Source organism: Corapipo altera, unplaced genomic scaffold (genome assembly GCF_003945725.1).
Source record: "Corapipo altera isolate COAL_440 unplaced genomic scaffold, ASM394572v1 66, whole genome shotgun sequence".
Lineage (NCBI taxonomy): Eukaryota > Metazoa > Chordata > Aves > Passeriformes > Pipridae > Corapipo > Corapipo altera.
This window is the reverse complement of record NW_020884924.1, coordinates 5,187,368-5,211,854: the sequence shown is the minus strand read 5'-3', so window position 1 is coordinate 5,211,854 and position 24,487 is coordinate 5,187,368. Positions and strand designations below refer to the sequence as shown.

Below are 24,487 nucleotides of genomic sequence, written 5' to 3'. Positions count from 1 at the left end.
CTCTTAAATAATAGCAGTGTAAGATGTAGGGTAGCTCCTCTTTTCTCCAAGGTCCACTGATATTGTCTACCCTTTCCTATATGCGTTGGTGAGCATAGTATTTCAATATAAGTCAGTGCCAAAATTCTCATTAATCTCAGTGAAGTTGCATTCAGACTTGATGCTTAAGATACATTTGATAATTTTCACTTCTACCTTTATAAGTAAATATTTCATACTTGAAGCCTGGCATAGGCAATGATTGAAGTCTGCTGTCAGACACACCTCTGCACTTCCACAGTCACAGTCTTTCAGCTTAACCTTTCCAAGACATTCCCATTCCAGAGCAGGGGAATGGCAAAGGAAGAAGAAACACAATCACTACAGACTTCCACTGATATCTTTCTGCAGCAAACACTGCCCATTTGTCTGAACTGAGCAAGTCAGGGTATCTAACTATTTCATTTAGGCACATGAGAATTGACTTTCTTTTTCTTGCAGTCTACCAGTCACTTTCATGAAATAATTGCTTTTACTAGTATCCACTGCAGTGCCTCCATAATTTGGGAAGAAATACTCCTGAAGGCTTGAAGCAAGACTGAACACAATTTCAGAGGCCTTATTCATAAGTGAAATCAACAATCTATGCTAAGTTATTATCAGAAGTTCAAGGAGGAATTTCTATCCTGGATAAAAAAAAAATAAATATTTGAACACCCTCGAGTCAAAGTCTGCAATTGCCCTTGGAAGGGAAAAAGGACCACATCACTTAAAAAGCCCCGTCTTTATATTTTTTCTGCTCTGCCTTCCTAACCCTGACATACGTGTACAAGCTGCCCAGAGAGGGATTTCAGTGTTGTTGCAGGAACTCGTCAGAAGAGTGCAGTGTATAGTAACAGAGAGCAGTGATGATGTCATGCAACAAGTCTTGTGAGCAGAATTAATATCCCTCATTAGACAGGCTGATATAGCTGAAGCAAAGTTATGGGTCCACAAGCTTGCCCAGCTTCACCATCTGGCCCAACAATGGTTAGTACCTCTTCTTGCTAAGGTCTGTTTAGTAGCCAGAGGTGCAGCAAGCACCTTCCAGTAGGAGGCTGGACCAGACATCCTCTGTAAGGCATGGTGTGCAGGCTGCCTACAGTGCTTGATGAGATGACACCACATAAAGTTACCTCCATCTCACGAACTCAATGGAATTTTTACAGCAGAGTACACCTAATGGATGCTAGTAAAAACACACTCCACTTATTTTGTCACAAGAAGTAAATAGGGTGAGCACATATTTAGGTACTTACATTCTGCTCTAATTCTAAACTAATGCACTTAGTATATAATTTTGTAACCAAGAAGTGTAATAGAATCTAATGCACTAATGCATAACACTTTTCATCCTGTATACTGCAGCTAGACAACTTCTTACAATTAGTTCTACTTCTTTTTTTTTCTTTTCTTTTTTTTTTTTTCCTTTTTTTTTCTTTTAAGTAATACACATAGATTGATTAAGAACTGCAATGTAATACACGGGGTGACCACACTTTTCCTCCTCTATCTTCTGCATTAGGAAAAAAGGAAAGAAAAAAGGGTCACCTAATGTGACTAGAAGATGCATGCATAGCTAAGAATGAATACTAACTGTGTGCTCAAAAAAAACATTAAAGCATTAGGCGAGGCATTAGTAATCCAACACTATGTACTTTAGAACAACTCACTGCTAGAAAGAAAGATAGTGAGGACAAAAATAAAGTAAAACAAACAAGCAAGCAAAAAAATATAAATTATGATTTCTTCATAAAACTAACTGAAATATTTGTAGCAATAATATGGGAGTGTTCCAGTCATTCACCAAACAGTCTGACTGAATGATAATCAAATTAATTATCTATAGTAACTGAACAGTTGAGAGCCCAGTTTGAAATTTAATAAACCACACTGCCTGAGAATGCTTATAGATAAATCACAGCTTGTGAGTCTGTGAGCATCATTTATTTTAAAACACTGTGCTGTTTCTGCAAATTGCATTTATTAAAGCTATGCAAAAACTTCAAGTCTTTTCAAAGGTGAGGACGTTTTGATTATGCTGGTTCTTGTTATTTAAGATGTACCTCACAGAATCACAGAATGGGTAAGGTTGGAAAGGACCACAGTGTGTCATCTCGTCCAGCTTCTCTATTCAAGCAGAATCATCCTAGGACACATTGCACAGGATTGTGTACAGATGATTTGGGAATATTTCCAGTGAGGGAGACTCCACAGCCTCTCTGGGCAATCTGCTTCAATGCATGGTCACCCACGCAGTAAAGAAGTTCTTCCTCATATTCATGTAGAACTTCCTGTGAATCGGTTTCTGCCCATTACCTCTTGTCCTGTTGAGAAGAGCCTGGCTCCATCCTCTTGACACCTTCCCTTCAGATACTTATAGACACTGATGAGGTCCCTTTTCAGTCCTCTCTTCTCAAGGCTGAACAGGCACAACTTCCTCAGCCTTCCCTTGTAAGATGGATGCTCCACTCCTTTCGCAGGACTCACTCTAGGAGCTCCATGTCTTTCTTGTACTGAGGAGTCCAGAACTGGACACAACACTGACCAGGACTAAGCAGAGGGGCAGGATCACCTCTCTCAACATGCAGGCAATACTCTTTCTAATGCAGCCCAGGATAACATTGGCCTTCTTGACCACAAGGGCACGCTGCTGGCTCATTGACAGCTTGTTGTCCACCAGGACCCCCAGCTCCTTCTCTGCAGAGCTGCTTTCCAGCAGGTCAGTCCTGGTATGAGGAGTTATTCTTCCCCAGGTGCAGGACCCTGCATTTGCCTGCCTCAGACAGTTTTTCTCTGCTCGTCTCTCCAACCTGTCAAGGTCTTTCTGAATGGCACAGCCCTCCAGGGTATTGGCCACTTCTCCCAGCTTTGTGTCATCAGTAAACTTGCTGAGGAGGCATCCGCCCCTTCACACAAGTCATTGGTGAAATAGTTAAACAATACTGGGCCCAGTATTGAACCTCGGGGGACACCACTAGTGACAGGCCTCCAACTAGATCGTGTGACAATGATTACAACCCCCTGGGATCTACTGTTCAGACAGATCTCAGTCCACTTTGACCTGTGTCTTCCCCAGTAATTCTCAGTGAAATGTGTTTGGCATAGTCATGCTGGGGAGAAAAACGTGGGTCCAGCTGTTTGCCCAAGCTTTATCCCAATTTTTCATATTTTCCCTCTTGAGCTCACATCCTCAAACCCATTTGCACCACTTATTCCTCTAAAATACATTCCAGTGTGTAAGCCCATGACCCTCTGTGTATATGGCTACTCCTCATTTTTATTTGCTATGCCTGTGCTAAGATGTCCAGGGCACAGTTAGCATGGTCTCAGCTGCCAAGGGGGCTGGAGGAGAGGTGGCCACAGGGTTGTGTCTTATGCAGAGACACATCCAGCTCTGCCCAAAATATGGGAAGGAGGGTGCCAAAATCTGCTAATAAACCATGTCCTACCAGCCCTTTAATAGCAGCCAGGGCAAACAAGAGAAGCAAGGCTGACCAGACTGTGGCACAGCTTCCCCCTCTTCTCCCAGCTGGCAGGACCCTGGGCACCAGGATTGTGCCAGGACGAGGAGGCGTGAGAGGTGTGAGGCGTGAGGTCATGGGGTGTGAGAAAGCAGCTTCCCAACCCCTATTTCCACAGGATCTGTGGGAGATCACAGTGCTACCTGACAGCATAGCCCCAGCTTTGAGGGGCCCCATGGCCTGGCCTGGGTGGCCACCCTCCACCTTGGCTGCTGGATGCCTGTGGGATGTGGGGGAGTGTGGCTGTCAGCGTCTCCCTGATGGGGAAGGGTGGCTCCTGGTGGTCCTGGCATGGGAACTGTGCTCCTGTCCCATGCAGGGACATGGCATGTGTGCACACTTGAGTGACGTGCATACTTAGGACCCACAAGGTTAATTACAATGCCACCTGTAGGAGGTACTTTCCCGCAAATACTAACCTTCTGTTTTTTCCATATGCTCCCATATGGTCCAATTTTTCTTCATAAGCGGAGTTGTGCTAGAGCTAAGAAATGACAGAAAATCTTTACTTTTGTGCCTCTAATGTCAAAACCTGAAGTCACCTGACTTTGATAAATGCAGGGTTTAAAAAAAAAAAAAGTTTTAATTTAAATAAATTTCACCTTTTCCTTCCACACTATAACTTCTTAGGAATAATTTCATTCACAAGGTACGTACAATTTGATAGACTTTGTCATGAAACGTTTTCGTCTGTACATAGCAGGAGGCCAGTGAGAAGACTCAGACTGCCTTATCTTGGCATCGCTTCTGAAGCCTTCTCACTTCGCACCCTTGCTGCAGCTCTACAAATGTAGAAACATTACAGAAATCAGATACAGTCTCTAATAATCTTGGGAGGAGCAGAAAAAGCACTTTGATTGTAGTGTACTAAAAATGTAGTATTTATGTTTGATGTAGTACAAAATAGTATCAATCCTTCAAATAATAGGTGGAATAAGCACACATGTTCTTAATTGATTGCTACTAATTCTTATCAGCAATAAGAAAAAATCAGATAATAAAAATGCTTGGAGCATCTCAGGTTTCTCCACATGGTGTCTAAAAACAGACTTTGTAAGTGGATCGACTGAAATCTCTCTGGTTTTAGAAATGTGCGAATGGTTGTGAGATGAATGCCCGAAACAAGTCAATTCTAGAGAAGCTTTCAACAACAAAGAGCCTGTGTTTTGCAGTGAATTGTGCATATGCGCACAAATGCTCATCCATAATGTGAATTTAAAATAATCCTCATGGGAGTGAGAGGGGGGAAGGGACACATGGAAATAACTAGGCAGACTTTGACCCTTTGTGTCAGAAAACAAAGCCTTCTAGTTCAAATCTGAGATAGCAGTTCCCGTTTGACATGGTTTCAACAGACATACATGCCTTCTGGCTTAAGCCTGTCCCTAAAGGATAGTAAGACCAAGCAAAGCTTGCTTACAAGCCACCCAAGTGCAACATGATGGTTTTAAGTGGAAACAAATGAATGGAATAGATGTAATTAAAAATCCAAACTGAATTAGACAAAATTGTTACAGCTTCACTTTACAAAGTCAGTGAAGGGCAGGAATGAAGCATCTGGAATAGCTATTTGGCATAGGGTCACTATGAAGATGAATTAGGGTTACTTTTCTACTGGAGTGTAGGTCAGGCACTGTGCTGTGGCAGAACACTCATTTTACTGGGTATGTTTTGGCCTACTTACAACTTTAGAAAATAAATATTGCAATGTTAAATTAAATATGCTCTGTGACAAGGACTTGCAACATTGGGAGAATGTGATTTATATGCAATTGGCTTATATATACCATCTAATATGATATGCACACTGTAATGAAAGCTCAAGGGTCTGATCTGCAGTGCAGAAATGCTTTACAATCCTCTTTCAGGTTGCACATTGTTTTTTCTTCCTCTTTTTCTTCTTCTTCTTTTTTTTTTTTAATGACTACATGAGTTAATTAGTGGTTATGTACTCTGTCTCTTTGCCTGGCCTAGCTTATCCCTACCGCAATAAATCTCTTTTCTTTCCCTCTCCCAGGGATCATTACAACTTTAGCCAGCACTGTCAACAAAACTAATTGAAAGCCACCTGCTTTTAGGATCACCTTAATGAAAAATGGCAAAGTTAAGAAACTAAATTCAATCAACTTCCTAATAGTCTGTAATTTCCTATTAATTCATGAAGTGCAGAGGCAGAAAACCCTACACAAGATCCTTTTTGTTTTCACTGCTGGCCTTACTGTCCAGATCTCCTTACATCTGTATAATTAGAAATTATTATTTTTGTAACCTAAATGTCTCTTCATTCTTTAAAGTGGAACTAATAGCTTTATATTTCATCTTTTCAACTGCAGCTGCACAAAAAAAGGAAAGCACTTGCAAATAGCCGTCCTATTATAAACCGATCTGGTCCTTTTGCTAAACATTTGGGTTCTTTTAATCAGGTCCAGATTCAGCAGAACTTTTAAAGATGTCCACTTAAGCACTTATACCAATGATCTCAATCTCAGTGCCTTTGATGGCATTCAAACAACTGCAGGAATCTGGGGAAAGACTGAACATGCAGAACTGAACAGGTGTGGATTTTCTGAGAGGAGCTTGGTACCCAAACATGCAAAAGCATTCAGCATATATGGAAACTCAGGCAGGTGACTAAGTACTACTGAAGATGATAGGAAATAAGCATGTGCTTCAAGATAAGCACTTTGCTACCACTGTTACCACTGCACAATTTAGTTGAGTGAGCATGAGTAAAAGGAAGCATTCTTGAGACAGCTTGTTGGCTAAACTGTTTTTCCTAACTAGTTTTCAGCTTGCTCTTAATTGTGCAGAAATAAGCCTGGAAAAGGATAAAAGTGGCTGATTTATTTCTGTTAGGCGAACTGAAGCAAAATACTGAGAAAAGAAAAAGTAAAAGGGGAACAAGAGACAGACGGGACCAACAACTATTTGTGTTACAGCAGGGCTTAGATGTCCCAGTAAAGCCCGAGATCCCACTGTGCTAGATGCTGTGCAAACATGTCAGTGAGGGTGTTCAGTAAAGGAGAGCTGCCTGTAAACACTGCATGTGAAAGTCCCTTTGAAGTCAGCCAGAGCCCAAGTATGCAAGAGGTTTGTACTGCCGAGCCATACATTTCAAGCTGTATGAGTAATTGCTATCAAGTGTGCTGGAGCAGAAGACAGGGTCTCTCGTGTGATGGCCACCAAAGACATAATGAGCCAAGGAAAAATAATAAGGTCACAGATAATATATTGGTTGTATTTAATAGCCCACCGTTTACTTCCTGTGAGTGTAATCATATCATTATTCTCCTACTTCAAAAGAATAAATACTCTATTTAGATGAAATACATTTAAAACAATGCAGGTGACAAGCAGTATGGGACAAATGCTACCTTCATGCAAATATATGCATCTCTCATAGATTTTAGTAATCAGATATGCAAAGGAAGATAAGAGGAATATAATTTGATACTTTTTGGAAGCTACTCTTAAATTCATGTTTGACGTAATGTGTGTGCACGGACAGAAGAGGAAGAACAGCAAGGAGTCACAGCACTGCAGAGCCTTCCCAAAGATGTCAAATTCCTACTGCTTCAGAAGTGGACTGATGCTTACAGAAGGTTAATGGGCCTAGAAACAAGGTGATCCCGCAGTTTGTGAACCCACAGTTTCAACGATGCAATAATTGCTACAACACGCAGAAAAGGTTTAAAAACGAGGCATACAGAAGAACAAAAGGAAGGAAATAACACCAGTCAGGAATAATTATCACAGTGTATAAAACTTTCCACTCCTTTATTATCATAAATTGCAAAGTTTTATTGATGCATATTTTATCACAGCACTCTTGCCATATGTGATCTGAAGATTCAGAGGCTGTCCCCAGGGACAACGGTACTGATATAGATAATCAAGAATTCCTTTTATGCTTCTCTCAACACAGCCACAGCTCAGATTGAAATTAACATCTTTTACAATGAAACACCAGTTTTCTGCCACAACTAGACATGACAGCTGGAGAGAGAGACCTGCTTATCCAGTTATTCCTTCAAGTTTGGTTTTGTCATGGCCGTGAAGATGTAAACTAACTACAAAGCAATGCGGACAGTCACTGAATACCAGAAAAATGAATCTGCATGCAACCTGCCACGTGAAGAAATGGGAGAGAAGTGCTTCCAAATAAATCCAGGGATGAAAAGGAAAGATCAGAGGCTGCCCCTAAAAAAAGCAATGAAGAGGAATCCAAAAGCTTTGAACTTTTGCAGTGTTCCCTGCCTGGATTTGACTGGGTGATGCTTGCACACATGTCTGTGCACACGGGAGTGGAACCCATGGCCAGAAAGAAACGCAGCATGGGGATCTGTCCTCCTTGAATCCTCCAAAGCAAGGATTTTATCTAGTGGAAGCACTAAGGCTGCTTAGTGTTGGTACTTGTTCCTGGTCATCTTTTTTAGCTTGACTGCTTCCACCCGTTCATCATTCCCATTTCTCACACTACTGAGGGGAGGGGCATGGAAGCTGTTAGGCTCTGCTCCCCATGGGGTCATACATCACTGTAGCATTTGAGTGCCTTCCTGTAGAGCTTAAAACAACCAACATCTGCTGTGTGTGGTTCCCCCTCTCATCCTACTCCCAGAGGAGAATTGGGTATGCATTGTAGTGTCTTGTTTTGGCAGGACTTTGTTTTCATTGTTTTAAATCTACGTGCTGCCATATGTTTGGAAGTAAGAAAAAAAAGGCAACACCTTTCTTGTGAGGGAGAAGATGGTGGGGTTTATGATGGTCATTTGTTTCTGAAGGAGTTAATGCCAAGGTCTCAGCCTGGCTTCCCAGAAGGTGCAGCTTCCTGCTGGCTGCTAGAAAGGTGCAAACTTCACAGAGTGTCACAGGGAGATAAAGATGATCACATCTTTTCTGTGTGTAAATCTGGTTCAAGACCAGCTTTGAGCACTTGCCTACCTATCACAACATTTTAAAAGAACCTGTTGCTATATTATATTACATGCTACAATAATACATAGCAACACCTACTCCATCTATCACTGGCTTTTTTTATTTTCTTTTCTGATTAATGTCATGTCACCTAGAGGTTATCTCCAAACAGGGAAGCCAAGAAGAGAGGTTATCAATGTAAGTTTTGAAGTATGTAAGTGGGTAAATGCACTGTTAGTGTGGAAGGATTTAAAGGATTTTGCATGCCTTCAGTTTGGATCAGGAAAGAAGTACACAAAGGAAGCGTATGCCGCTTTTTCAACCTTGTGTCTTTGTCTTTCTTTGGGTTGGACAAAACAGTACTTCTACATTTCAATTCTGTAGATGACTAAAAGCACGTGTAATAGCAAACCCACTTAAGGGTCATTTTCAAGCGAGACAGGGAAACAGAAGGCTATGAAAGAAGATGGATATATGTCATAACTGCAGTGTAAGGATCTAATTTAGATCATCAGCAGAAAAAATAGCACTAACACATTAGTTGGATAAGTCTTCAGTGGATAAAAATGAGAGGGCAGGACCTTTCATCCCACATTAGGAGATTGTCATTTGCACTTTCCTGAAGCCAAGCAACATTTGGAATTTCCTGCTTCTCATCCCACTGGAAGGGCTCATCTCACTGGGAAAGACTGATTCCCAAATGCTCATTTCCCAGAATTAACTTTTATAGAATGCTGGTATTGGAAATATTTAATATTGAAGATACTCTTCTGCATAAAGGACACTTTAGAACATAGGTTCAGATGACCGGGATTTCTCCAGTCTTGCACATACACACACACACACAGACACACACACACAGACACACACACAGAATTATGGCTGCAACCTCACTCCAACTATAAAGTCTAGATTAGCTAGGGATCATTTGAGAGAAATGTAGCAGTACCTATTATTTTTCCTTTTACAAGAGATTTAAGATAGAATATTTACCATGATCATACAATTTTTGTATCAGATTGAAAAACAAAATTTCCATCTTGCAAAAAGTTTTAGCGTTTGACATTTCTTCCCAGGCAGGATAAAAAGCCCAAATAATGCAATTTATCTTTCCAGGGATTTTTTAAAAATCAATTTAAAATGGCAAAAATTTTAACTTCTATGTTATGAAATGGGTCATCTTAAATTTTCAGGAATAAAATGTTTAGTGTTGTGGAGAAGGAGAGATGTGGTGATCTTGCTCCTTCATCCCACTCTAAATGGCCACAACTGGGAACTGACATTTTTGACCCACTTATCTCTATCTATCCTATGTATCCCTCTTCCCAGCCAGAATTAGAACCTGACCGGGTATGACAATCTCATGGTGTGACTGTTCTCAAGATGCTTCACACCAATGAAAAATCTCATTCCAAATACAAAATATATACGCCGGCCACATTTTCCTCTGTTGAGCATTTTGCTAAAAGGTCTATTTTCCCTATGAACATTTTCAGATTTCATGAACAACATGAAAATACTTAATTGGACACTTTTGTGATCAAAACTAGTTATTTTATTACTACTTGCTTTTTGAATCCTTTGAGTGGAACTATCAAGGCAGAATAATAGGTAAGAACACTAGTATCAAGCTAGAGTCTCGGTGTGATGTGTAAACAAGGAAGGACTTTAAAAAACATTTGAGATAAATCTTTCTTCACAGCCTCAAGTTTTAAGAGTACTATTTATAAGCAACTTTTTTCATCATTCTTTTCATAGTAAAGTTGATTTTAAAAATGATTTTACACCTGGGTATCAAGAAGCACACTGAAATACTTTTCTGTAAAACTCTTAATAAGGTAGAGATCTCACTGGTAATCTGTACAAGGCCTATCATGATGGATAGAATGACCAAGTCAAAGGGCAAGGGGGTCATCACTGTAACAAAACAATAACAGTAAATTAATTAAAAAAAATTGTGGAGATCATCAAGCAATCAAAAATCAGTTGCTTACTATGAATAAAATTCAGACCCTCTTTGAGTGAAACCTCATTCTTTTTTCACCAGCATAACCCCATTGAAAGCAGTGAGCTTGCATTACTGTATCAAAGAGCAGAATAACATAGAGACATGCCATGTTGTAAAAATTTTTACATCTTTCTTTGAAATATTGACATGGGTCATTGTCTCAGACACCAGTCTGTCCTGAGACAGTAAATCCTGGATCTTTAAAATAGATAGGATCTAATTAAAACTAGAATATGACCTATGAGGAAAGATCTCTCCCCACTTAAATCACATTGTTTTCACTGTTGTACTAGTGTAAACGGTATTTTTATGTATGTGTCCAGAAGAGAACTCAACTGCAATATTTCTTTTCTACTGCTGAAATATTAGCATTAAAAAGGCAGTATTTTACAAAAGTCATATAAACATAGTGCCTCCAACACAATCAATTTTGTTGGAATTATTTTACACCATCCTTCATCCTTGAAATTACATCCCTTCCTTTGTGGAATGTTTTAAAACTTAAGAAAGTTATTTCAAGTAAGATTCAGCAGTATATTAACTGGTAAAAATCAAAGTACTCCTTTTTCTCTCCAAGCCCAGAAGAATTAATTTTGTTGCCACTAAAGAAGAACAGACACCCAGCGTTTGAACAGGAACTGACCTAATATTTCTGAAAACCCTGCATGCAATTAGCTTCTTGTAAGAGCCATCTTTCAAGCAGTCTTTTTCTGCCTCTGAACTCCAAAAGCGGCTCATCTGATCCAGCAAAATTAGGATATTAATAGAGAACCATTTATCAAGCTCGATGGGTTTGTTAGAGGCACACTTGCCTAGTTAAACCAACACTGTCATGGTATCTTTTAAAGCAGAAGATATTGTTAAGGCCCTCATTATTATTTCTGCTCCAGGTTTTTTACCCTGCTGTCTCTTCAGCAGTGGGCTGGAAGCAGTGCTGCCCTAGGAGGTGGTGCTCAGACAGTAGAGGGTCTCCTCAGAAAGGGAGCCCTTCTTGACTATGGGGTGGTGTGACAGCCTCATCCCAAGATGTCGAGATGTCCAAAGGGATGCCTGTTACATCAAGGTTTACACCTGCCCTCAACTTTGCACATGTGGCATCAGTGGTGAGTATCCAAGCAAGGAAGGCTGCTGCCCTCCTGACCCCTGGATCGCAGCCCATGTCTCAGAAACTCTGGCCTAGTTTGAAAAGAGGAAAACAGATGGTGAATTAGGACAGCAAATTCATGGTACAGGGTTGGGAAGTAGGGGGCTGACTCCAGCGTTTAGCTTCTCTCCCACCTTCTTCCTTTGTGGCTCACACTGTTCTCTGGGCTTGTTCTACTTTCACTCTGCCTTGTGTTTTTAGTCCATTAGTCAGAATGTGTTCAGCAAAATTTTGGTTTTCTGGATGCATTCTCCTTCGAGTAAAAACAGCAATTTTTTTTTTTTTTTTTACTGGAAACATATGAACTTCAACATTTTCCAGGAAAAGGTTCCAGATCAAGGCTCTTCCCTGTGACTTTGAGAGACATAAATGAAAATCTTGACCTCTTAATTCCAGCGATCACTCTGACAGCTCTTTTGTCTGAGAATTTTCTAAAGGCTTTGGTTTCCTTCTAAAACATGATGATTTTGAAATGGTGCTTCAGTTTCAGAAACCTAAACCCAGTGCATTTCTTCAAGTATTCAAATCCACTGTGGGGACAAAAGCTGTTCTATCAGGAGAATAGGAACTAAACTCAAACATTTCTCTTATCTAGACATATAATCCCATTAGATTGTGAACCTTTGCCAATAGGGTATCTAACAGTAACAGCAGTTGTGCTAAGGCTGGATACTTCTCCCACTCCATCTCTGCCTCCTTTTTCATTCAGATTCACTTGGCTGTGCCTGCAGCTCTCATCTATTGGCACTAGTTCTGCCCAAGTTTCAGATAAAGCAGCACCATTCTTCGCAGTCCTTTTCCTTAAACATTTAATGTCACATCTGTGATTTTTCTAGTTCCATTTTTTTTGAGACAGGAATATTGAGGTTATCTCAATGATGTTGACAATACCCCACACATGGCAGAGGACAAGAGGATAAAACACTGTGAACACTGCCTCTTCCCCCTTTCCCTTTTTACTTCCTGTAAACATTACTGGAGAAGATTGTACTGCAAAGTCATAAATAAAGTATAATTGTCAGAAGCTATGATCTTAAAATATTCTAACGCTTTGTTTGTGTTCTCTCCATAAATTGTTTATTGGTCAATATGGACAGAATTTGCAAACGTAGCCTCCTTTGAAATTTGCTGATATTATCTCCATTCTAAATACTTTCATGTAGTATTAAGCTTTCAAAAAAACCCACTTTCTACCCTTTTTTCATTGATGAGAAATTTTCTAATGCTGAACATTCAATTATGCATCATTATTTTACCCTGTGTTTCTCATCCTTAAGGAGATGGTTAGCATAAAAGGAAAACTGTATGACTGTTACTAAAGTTACTGTTGGAGGTATAGGGTTACACAGTGGGGGTATGCTTTTTAACTGGTCTTAATCTGTACAGTAAAGCAAATCAGATAAGAAAAAATTAAGTATAAAATACGTCTCTTAATTTGTATTCTACCTCACTCCATCACGTAAATATTCTTCAGCTAACAGACTGATGTGAAATGGTACCCTGATGAGTAAATTATCAGAGAAAGAAGTTCATCAAAGCAATGATTTCAGACGTGTCTGAATAGCCCATGAGCATACAGAACGGAAGACATCTCTTTAGCCAGAGAAGACACAAATCTTTAACAAAGAAAACAGACTTTCTTCTAACTCTCCTAGAACCTGGCAGTGCAGAGGGTCTCCCAATAAAACAATTATCCTCCATAGGATGATATTTTAAATCAGAAGTTAGGTGGTTCAGTCTCCTCTAGATTGTTCCTAAAGAGGCCAAAGAAAGACTAGTAGACATAAAAATGCCTTTAAATGTAGGTAGTGGTTGATAGATTGGGTATTTACAGCCAGTAAGTCAAATATGTTATGGCATTTGGTAATTGCCTCTTTAATAAATAACTTGTTAAGTTCCTGGAGAAAAGAAGGTAATTTATCTCAGAATAAAAACAGTTTTGGTCCACCAACTCTTTGAGGACAATTTGGTAGGTAACTGTAACTACGTGGGGAATTTAGATGCTCAGTGGTCATTAAAAATAATGGGAACTTAAGTGTCCAGATCCTATAGTAGTTTCAAAACTCTTATCCATTTACTGCTGGGACAATTACTTTCTGCCCACTGTAGAGGTATTAACACTGAAACACTCAGAAACGAGAAAGAGAACAAATTGCATAAAAACCCAATGTCAAATAGTTATCTATGAACATTTTACTGATGTTTTACTAAATTGACACATGAAGAAGAAAACAGAACACCTTATAATTTATTTTTGATACTATAATTATTGATGTTTCAAAAAAACAAGGGTTTCATAGTCAAAGGGCTGATTTGCAACAGGATTAAAGTGGCGACAGATTTTAGTCAGAATGCATTTTTGAGGCTAGGAATTTGTAGTAAAAAATTAACACCTACATGCCACACATCATTATATATGTTTGTTATGCATAAATGCTTATACAGCCCAGTAAGGGATTACAGAGGTGATGTAATGGAGCACTTTCTCCCAAAGGTGAGAAACAAATGAATGAGATGGAGATAGCTAATAGTAGTAGGGAAAAGTTATTAGCTATACTTGGTATCACTACTGTTAGCCATGGCTGATTCATTGCCTCACTAATAGTCACATATTTAGCAGCTTGTAACACAAATTAGTCTTTAATGGGAGCTCCTTCCATTGCCCAGCAGGATAGCAAGCAAGAAGGCTCTTAATGAGCTACAATGGGCCAAACAGGCAAGGGAAACAGAGAGGCAGAAGATGACAGTTCATTGTTGACCTGCTTTTTTTTTTCTTTTTCTTTTTTTTTTGGCCATTATCTCTCATTCGAATCCAGCATCCAGTTTCTTTGTCCTGCACTTCATGCTGAGTTGTACCATGGACAACAGTCAGCACTGGCCCACCTAGTAGAGTGGATCCTCAACCATGGTATGTTTTACACAGTGCCCTTAGTGGTGGAGCTGAACTCACCCTAACAAGGATTTAGCCTTTTCCAAGACTATACTACACAGAAAAGGTTTAGCCATGATTCAGTCCAACATTTTTGTACAATAGTTCCATTTGGCATATAGCCCTAATATCTACAACACATTGCTGAGAGACGCCTTCCTCTTGGCATATTGATGAGCTATAACCTGAAACCACATGCAAATCTAGGGATCTGATTTTTTTTTACAACCCCCTTCCAACGTCCTCTACTCAGTAAGTCTGTGGACTTACTGTGGTATCCAGGTGCTGTTATTCCAATCTCTATCTGTTACCACAGACTCCTCTGCTTTCTGCCATGCTCATTTACAACCCTGTGGAACGGTATATTTGCCTTCTTTTCGTATTAGTCTGTTTCCAAGACAGAGCCAAATTCTACACTTGCTACCAATCAGAGCTGTCTTTTTTTTGTCTCTGTTATTTTATGAAGACATTTGTCATTTCTTTCTGTCTGCTTCACTATATAAATCCTCTGGTTTCTTGCCCTCCTGCAGCTTCTTCCTCTGTTCAGTCTCGGCAAGGTTTTGTTGCTATTATCATCATTTTCTCTCAGCATGCTCTCTGTCCTCTTGAAGGCTGGTTTGACAGATCCTCTCCTGTTATCTGCTTGAAGGTTGATTTCAGCTCTTCCTTACAACACTGTGCCTATGTGCCTCCTCTGTTGCAAATGTTTAGTGTGGAGCTTGTTCCACCAGATCAGCTTCTCGTGGCTCTTTCTCCTGAGGAGGGTCACCAGAATGTCCAAGGTTGTGGGCCACAGTGCTAGTCTGATAATATCAATAGCTGACTGCTACCTTTCCAGTAGGCCTGGTAGCTCTTCCCCTTGTCATTACCAAGGACATGCACTAGTCATTTGACAGGATCTCCACTGGGTGTCCAGAAAAGATGTTTAGGCTTGCTATTAGAATAAATTAACCAGCTTGTGCTCGCTCCTTGCTGTAGAGAGATGATCATGAGGAGCAAGCACTCCTAATTGTTTGCATGGTGACTGTACATTTCCATATCACTTTCTGAAGGAGACAATGCAGTGGCTCACTCAGGAGATAAGACACTAGTTGGTTGATGCATGCAGTCCTCTTCTGACACTGAAAGAGTGTCCAACTAAAATAGACACCACTGATACACAGTTCTCCCTTACCTCCCTTTCTGGGAAGGCATTTGTCTGCCCTTCACAAGTCCTTGATGAGGACTGCTGATTTCCTCCTTTTTCTCTACTCTTCTTTAAAAACATATTTTTGTTCTGAAGCCTTTATATATTGTACCTACAGGTCAAGCAATACCTAATATTCACTTGAATAGTTAATGTCCTCCAGATTGTGCATGGATTGGAGGATGCTTGGGGCAAAACTTCAAATTTTATTTGAAGAGAAACACTTCTTTTCATTAAGGAAGCTCCCACTTCGAGAAGTAAGTCTCCTAATTCTCAGATAATGTCATCAGAATTTCATCTGTTAAATCACTTCTATCCTCTTCAAAAGTATCTTAAAATTAAAAAATAGACAATTTCAGCAATGGGCTAAGCACACAGAAAGTACTCCATAATCTGGTGAAGTAGTTATATTATTCTTAAGAGACTTGCCAACTAGTGATCTACTACTGCTATTTTAATTTATGTAACATCATGATTGCAACTCTAAATTAAACTCATACAGGCAAAAAAATTTATAGTTAAGCCTTTGCCTCAATCCTTAACTTTCTTTGCTGTAACAAAGTGACATATTGCAAGGGCTCTTAGCAGTGTCTCACAATACCTAGGCACGTACAAAGGTTAATTACTCTATTGGGTTTGCATGACAAGGTTTTAGTAGTGGGGGGGACGGGACAGGGATGCTTTATGTGAGAAGCTGTCAGAAGCTTCCCCTATGTCTGAGAGAACCAATGCCAGCCAGCTCCAGGATGGCCCCATGGCTGGCCAAGGCTGAGCCCATTGACAACGTTGGCAGCACCTCTGTGATAACGTATTTAAGAACAGGAGGAAAAACCCCTGTGCAGCAGCAGCCAGAGAGGAGAGGGAGAATATGTGAGAGAAATAGCCCTGCTAACACGAAGATCAGTGATGAACAGGGGGAGGAAGTGCTCCAAGAACCAGAGCAGAGATTCCCCCTAGCCCGTGGTGAAGACCATGGTGAAAACAGGCTGTCTCCCTGCAGCATGTGGAGATCCATGGTGGAGCACAGATCCACCCACAACCCCTGGAAGACCCCATATCAAAGTAAGTGGATACTGCAGGAGGTTGTGACCTGAATAGGAAGCCCACCCTGGGGCAGACTCCTGTCAGAACCTACTGACTCGTGGAGAGAGGAGACCATGCTGAAGGCAGCCCATGGTGGCAGGACTTTTGGTGTGGCAGGGCACCCACACTGGAGCAGTTTGTGAAGAACTGCAGTCCACATCAGAGAAGTTTGTGGAGGACTGTCTCCTGTGGGAATGACTCCATGCTGGAGCAGGGGAAGAGTGTGAGGAGTCCTCCTCCTGAGGAGGAAGGAGAGACAGAGACAGTGTGTGATGAACTGACTGGAGCCCCAGTTCCCCATCCCCCTATGCCACTGGGAGGTAGAGAAATTGGAAGTGAAGTTCAGTCTGGGGAGAAGGGCTGTGTAATAAACTAATTTTCCCAAGTCAAGTCTGTTGTGATGGTAATTGGTGAGTGATATCCCCTGTCTTTACCTTGACCTGTATTTTCATTGCATTTTCTCTTCCCTGTTCAGCTGAGGGGAGGGATAGAGTGGCTTTGATGGGCACCTGGGTCCAGCCAGGGTCAACACACCACAATTACAATTACTCATTTTTTACCTTTGATTTGCTAAAAGGAATCCCGCAGAAGAATTAAGCCCTGGTGTGGTCTCAACTTGAAAACCTTTAGCATCTCTTGGGCTATGCTGTCAAGGGCTGCATAGTTCAGCAGGGCAAACCCTCCACTATTCAGTGAGTGCTTACTCCATTGGGTATCTACACAAAAGCATGAAGGGCATCAGTCCTTCTGAAAAAAGTATAATAATATACAGAAAGGTCTTACTGAGAAACAAATTCGCATGTTCTTCTCAGGGGCCCCATGGCACCCTAGCCAGCTCTATTCTTTCCCTCTTTGGTGAGGACATGGATGTAAACTAATGGCATGGGCCCACAAGAGCATCTCAATTCTGTCACTTATAGAAAAACCAGGAGATGACACAGAGGCAAAAAGGAGAAAATCAAGAGGGAAATTGAGAAGGCAGTCCTGTAACCCAAACAATTCCATGTTTCTCTGACTCCAGCTTAAGCTTGGACTGGTTATGGTTTAGAGTATCAACCCTTGCATCCTCAGGCTTTTGAAGAACTGTTACAAAAACCATCTCAAACACTTTAAACATACAGAATACATTTGGTAGTGTACCTTGAATTTATTTCTTAGCATATGAATTATACTTATGCTTTTCAAAGCAAAAGAAGTAATTTAAAAATTATTAGAACCTCCTGTAACTGTACGAAATGCTCTTTTCATCCATTCAGTCTTCCAATGAGGACCCCATTCAAATCTCTCATGACAGTTATGGTTTTTCAAGTCTGCAAAAACTCTTCAAATGGGGGTTCTATCTTTTGGAATGCCATCATGACACAGTTGGTAGTGTTGTAGCTGGTGAATTTTAAGTGTTTAGTTTGCAGATGAAATGTATGTAAGTATGTTAAAAATTCCTCTGAAAAAAGTAGGTCTTATACATGTGTTGCTGTCAGTTTTCATACTTCTATGCTTTTTTTAATTACCCAAGGCATTCTGATTACAGAGCTACAAAGCAATCTATTTAAAGCTGGGGTTTACAGTGATCTAATGGGCACAAAAACCATATGGAATTAGAAAACATTTACTTCTCTTCCCCTTCTCCTTATATTGCCAAATATATTTAATCAAACTTGTTTTAAAAACAAATATTCCCAGGGTAAGGACTTTCATATCAGCTCCTGGTTGTTTCTGTTGAGTTATAAACCTCTGGCAATTTTTTTCCTACTGAAATGTAAATGATGACATATCGTTAACTAGGAGCATCGCACCACTAAAATACTAAGACGTGTCTTGCTTGCCTCAAACTTCCCTTTCTGTAAGTGCAATGCCTTAGAGGCAGCAGTGTTTAAACGGTACAAAGTACTCTACTAGCACCAGCCTGAATCTTTATTTAGGAGAACAAGCTCCACATTCTTCCCTGCTAACACAGTATATGGGCATGTTCGGCTACTCCATAAAACACACTCATACACTATTACTGTCTAAACCAAGGTACAGTACTGACATGACAGATTCATGTTCCCAGCTGTGACATAAGGGCTCTTTGACAATACCACAGTGAAAGCCCTATTAAGAAAACATGTGCCGGACAGTGCATCTGATGTAGTTAAATGCTATAAAAGATTTTCCAGGTGTTAATGAGCTACATGAGTAGAATGAAAATGAGATGGACCCATGTGCTTGGAAATTCTCAAGAAGCAGGAGTCAGGCTCTCAGAGAGATGGACAAACAGCGCTTTATAACCACCACCAGCCACGCTCTGCACCTGACCACGCGAGGTGATGAGCAACCCTGACTATTCACTGGGGAAACTGTTCATTGAGGGTCGTTTTCATGGGAAAAGACAGACTTTCATGTCTTCCTGCAGTTTACTACATCCTTTTTACTTTGCTCTGTTTGTGAAAAAGCTCTAGCTATTTTCCTCTTTTTAAGCATTTTTTATCCCAAAGAGAAGGACAACATTGTGCCTGTTACTTCATTTCTTTTTCTTAGTTTTATGAGGGATTCATCTTGACTCAGTATAGATAAGAAACTGTCATTTAACTCATGTTAAAGTATCACTACTTAGAGTTTAAGATTAAAGGGCAGAAATACAATCTATTTTGTACTTTGAAACAACACAGATTGAAATTTTTCAAGGCAATGAGGTTTAAGGTATATTCCTTTAAGCTATGTATAAAAACTTATGTATGGACTGTCCTGAAAATTTCAACCACTGATACTTCAGAGTATGTCTATGTTATTTTGTACATCAGCTACCTACAGGAGAATTGTTTATTCATATAATCTGTTGACTTTATAGAATATTGTTTCATTTCTTCAGCATGTGTGAATTCTATGGTTACTGTCCTTGAGAAGATAAGTTTTGTTTTATCTACATGTGACACGTACAGTGAGGAAAGGCTGCAATGCAGATTTTCACATGTTATTGTGACCACAATCTCAGTCTTACTCCTGGCATGCAACTGTATCTAGGAAAAAAAAGATAATTTTGTCGCCATGCTAATTTCAGCCTGATTTTTCTTGAAGGGGAAGCTTCCAGTAATACAAGAACAAATGGAGTGCGCCTTCTCAGAAGTTAATTTAGAAACACCTATTTTATTTTCCACAGACAAGTCAGTACTATTTTATCTTTCATTTCCAATCTAATATCTCAAGTCATCTACCCACTCTTCCAGCATCCCAAGAGAGTTACTTAAATTAACTTGGAGAACTAAATTTTCTTAAAGGTGTAAGAAGAAGGAGGAGAGAATAAGCAAACCAGTCTAATAACACATTGACACAGATTCTTGAAATTCATGTCTTAAGGGTTAAAATTCCTCTGGCTTGCCAGGTGTTCTGTGCAAATGCTGCATTCATACAACATAGTATCTGACCATTTAACCATATGTCAAACAATCTCTGCTATGACAACCAGATGTAGACATTGCCATGGAATGAAATTATCATTTTATTAATTACCCTTTAATTAGTTGATACAGCAGAGAACATGCAGTAATTTAGTCATAATTGGCCTGACTGAGACTCAATACTTAAAGGAATGGAATCTGTTTGTGTGACTACTTGTTATGAATAACAATTGTATCTGTGACAATGCAATTTTATTATGAAGATGTACTATGCATTTCAAACAACTTTTAGGTATAAGACAGTATCCGGGATTTAACTACAATTTGATGGAATATATTTGCCTTGAATAAAAGTGTATAATCCTCTGTGTATTTTGCAAAACATGTTATAACAATGCAAGAATGTCCTCTTACCTAACTTACTGTGATGACCAAAGTGTGTTTTCAATCCATTTTATTACCATTCAATCCATTTATTAGAAATGAGGAGCCACTTGCACTTCAGACTCCTATCAAAATCTTTTTATTGCTCTTCAAATTATTTTACAGTTTAACATGGCATTTGTGCAAGGGGTACACTATGCAAATGTTTAGAAACATTCCCTGATAGAACATTGCAAGCAGAAACCTGAGCAGAGTATCTTACATGATCATTTGTCACTACACTTTTTGGATTTCTGTAAGAAGAGTAGAACATTCTTAGGTTTCTCAGAGTACACTGGTGCAAGTAAAGTTACCAACATCCCTCAATAGACTGTACCAGTAAGTAAATGTCTTGAAGACATTCTTTCAATACAGCTTGCTATTAAATCAGGAATACTCTTCACAGACAGAATACTGAGTATCACTGTAGTAGGGGAAAGCACATTCTACAGCTTAATAAAAATGCTTGTAAAGTGAATCTTACCATTGGCCCTTTCATGCCCAGTTGTTAAGAGATGTTTTTACCACCACTTTTGACAAAATTCTGGAGCTATCATTCTGTCCTTGCTCTTCTAAACTCTATGACATCAGCAAAGACAGCAGTGTTTTATATTAGTTGTGGAATGTTAGAGGGACAACATGCTTCATGTTTTCTCTTGTTTTTCCACAGAAATCTCAGAAAATGCAGGTCAAAACCTTCAACAAATGCAGCTTCAACAAAATACAAGTTGCTTTGCTTTTCAGAGTCAAATAAAACCTCCCCGCCTTTTTTTTCTGTGATGGGTAGCTCCTAGATTTCTGCATGTGCAGTGATAGAAATTATACTTAACTGAATTAATTTTAAAATCTTGCCCAATTCCAGTATGTTTATTTATATATTTATGATGAATGGGCAGGCTACATAGCTGTCTCCCAGCCAAATAAGTCTTTCACATACCTATTCTAAAGTCAAGGAAGTTATACAAAGGATGAGTCTTTTCCTTTACAATTTGACTATGAGCAATTTTTTTACTTTGCTTAAATGACTATGGACTGCTTTTAAAGTTTTTTTTTATTTTATTTTTAAACATAACATCTTTCTATCCCTTTTGAGAGTTAATTCACAATAATTCTTCTTTAGCAAGAATGTATGTGTGTGTATACATATATATATATATGTATGGAAAAAACATGCTATATAGGAAAGCAACACATTTTTTGCCTAGGGTGCCATCTTCCAGTTAATATCAGAAAGTCATATTCTATCACTTGTAAGTGCATCTTGCTCAACAACTTATCACCACCTCCAGTACAAACACACACAGGTTGTAACTTCCTGCTGTGTCACAGGGAATAGCTAACACAGCATAACAAGAGATCATTTCATTAGATTGCCACAAGAGTCAGTGCTGCAAGAAACTTGAGTGGAACGAGAACACAATCACAGTGTTAAGAACTCAAAACAGTTTACCATTAAAGCCTTGTGTGCCTGCTTGAGAAATGTCTTAGAGCAGCACAAAAGCTGGCACCATTAGCTTTCATCCCTGCTGAGCTGGCAATAAAGTGCACACATAAGTAAAATGCATTAATTGGTATTAGTCAATCTAGTTAAAATGTTCATTCTCCAGGCATCTTCAGATTTCATTTCCATAAAATAGGATTTCTTTAAGTCTCATAACTTGATTTGGTCCAGCCCAAAATGATGTTGACACAGTGGCAGCAAAAGCACAGTTACACCCCAGCTTTACAAAGGTGTTGTCTATCTAAATATACCGGGACCCACGTGCTCCCAGTCTCTCTCTCTCACACACACACACAAAAGCAACCCACATTAAAAAAAACCCCAAAAACCTGCAGAATAGGAAAAAGTGATACATTTTCCGATCATTTTCCTATTGCTATTCTTCCTCCCTTTCCCCCGTATTTTTCCTACTGTGCACGACTGATTACTGCACTTTAAGATCAGAATGAACAATTAACTGCCTAATTATTCCAGTCACACCATGCCACAATGAAATCTTTATTCAGTGTTTACAGCAATCTTTGGCAGAGACTGTCTTGCTGTTTTTAAACCAAGAAGAACTGCTCCCTTTGGCTCCCTTCAGCATCAGCTGCCTGGGTTTCAGAGCTGGATGCCAATAATCAGCCTCCTCTTTTTCTTCCAAAGTAGCTATTTTTTTTTTAAGGGTGAAAAGACCTATTCTCATCAACTCCCCATATATTCTGCCTGATTTATGTCCCAACCACTGGGTCTCTTCCTTCCGTATCTTTTAACATGTACCATTTACCCCGCACCCCTCCGCGCCACTCCCGCAGCGCCCGCCGAGCCCCGGAGCCCCTGGACACCCCCCGGAGTGGGGGGGCCGCTTCTTCCTCGGGAACCACGGCGAGGGGGCGGGGGGGACAGTTTCTATCTTCTGCTGCATAGCATCCACACATGCCCAGCTTTTTCCATAGGGTTTTCTCGTTCTGCGGAAATCCCCGAGGCTGCTCCCCGGCTTCTCCGCCCCAGGAAAGTTGGAGGGAGCTGCTCCGTGCCCCTGGCGTCTGCTTCTGCCCCCTCTCTGTCTCTCCGACCTGCTCCCGGTTCCCGACGGGCAGCCGCGCCGCCGAGACGCTCCGTGCCCTTCTCTGCCCGGCCCTGCCCGGCTCTACCCGCCTGGCAGTGCATCTGCAGACAGCGGGGGAAGACTGTCCCAGGCAAACTCCAGAGCGACCCGGTGTGGGCTCGCTCCGTTCCCTACCGCCTCCTCCTCGCCCTCTGACTGTGGTTGGACAGCTAGGGAGTCGGGGAAAGGAGAAAAATATAATAAAAGGAACAACTAAAATAATAATAAAAAAAAGAAAATCCAAAACCCTCAAAAGAAGAAAAAGAAGAAAAAGAAGAAAAAGAAGAAAAAGAAGAAGAAGAAGAAGAAGAAAAAGAAGAAAAAGTAAAGGAGAAGAAAGAAATAAAAAAAAAAAAGAGAAAAGGAATGGGGAAAAAGAAGAAAGAAATAAAAGAAACAAAAATAAAGAAAAAAGAAAAAGGGGAGGGGAAAGAGAGGAAAATGAAAAAAAAAAAACCCAACAAAAAAAAACAAAACCAGAAGGAAAAGTCCGCGAGGGAGAGGTCCGGTTACCTTGCAGCGTGGAGGAGCTCCCGGCTGCCTTCCTGGCGACGGGACTTCCCTTCTCCGCCGGGTGCGCTCCTCACATCACCGCGCCCCCTGTTCCGCTGCCGCGGAGGGAGCTGCCGCTCGCTCCTGCCTCTGGCTGCGGAGGGAGGCTGGGCTGGGGGGGCTGCGCGGGGCTGCGCGGTAGAGGAGGAGGAGAAGGAGGAGGAGGAGGGAGCCCCGAGGCCACTCCGCTCCCCGGAGCTGTCCTCGCCGGCAGTGGCCGCCTCTGCCCCTGGCTCGGCTGCCCGTGGATATCGCGGCAGGTCCGACGCTACTGCGGGGACTTGCGAGAGGCGATTGGTGCCGGGGAGCTGCGCCCTCCTGCGCCGCCCCCCCTCCCGCCCTCCTTCCCGGGGAACCCCCCCTCCCCAGCTGTTGCCCCAGGGTCCCACGCAGCTCCCCGGCTGTGGAAGAGCAGCCCCGTGTCTCCCTTCTGTGGGGCTGGTTACATCTGGAGAGGATCATCAGACGGGCTGCCAGAGAATGGGTTGCTGAGGTAGACCAAAAGTCACACCAGAGGGACCAAGTATTCCTTTATTTAAGAAAAAAGGGTATGGAGATGAAAGCTGAATTTCTTTAGCAGGCTCGATTTTAGTTAATAAACATCCTGAGACTAATGTCAGAGCTACTTCTACGAGGCCAAACAGTACAGTTTCCTGAAGGATTTGACTTTGGAAAAACAACCAAACTATAAAGGGGTTTTACATCCACTTCTAAAGATCATTTTAGTGTTCATAAAAGCTACCA

At 40.8% G+C, this 24,487-nt stretch overlaps 1 protein-coding gene across 1 annotated transcript in view; it reads right to left on the bottom strand.

Moving 5' to 3' along the window:
* CDH20 (cadherin 20) overlaps window positions 1-24,000 on the bottom strand; it is a 119,579-nt gene extending 95,579 nt beyond the window's left edge. Inside the window, exon 1 of the mRNA XM_027657468.1 lies at window positions 23,705-24,000. The gene's annotated coding sequence lies outside the window, so the exon portion shown is untranslated. The remainder of the gene's footprint in view (window positions 1-23,704) is intronic.
* Window positions 24,001-24,487: the final 487 nt, after the last annotated feature.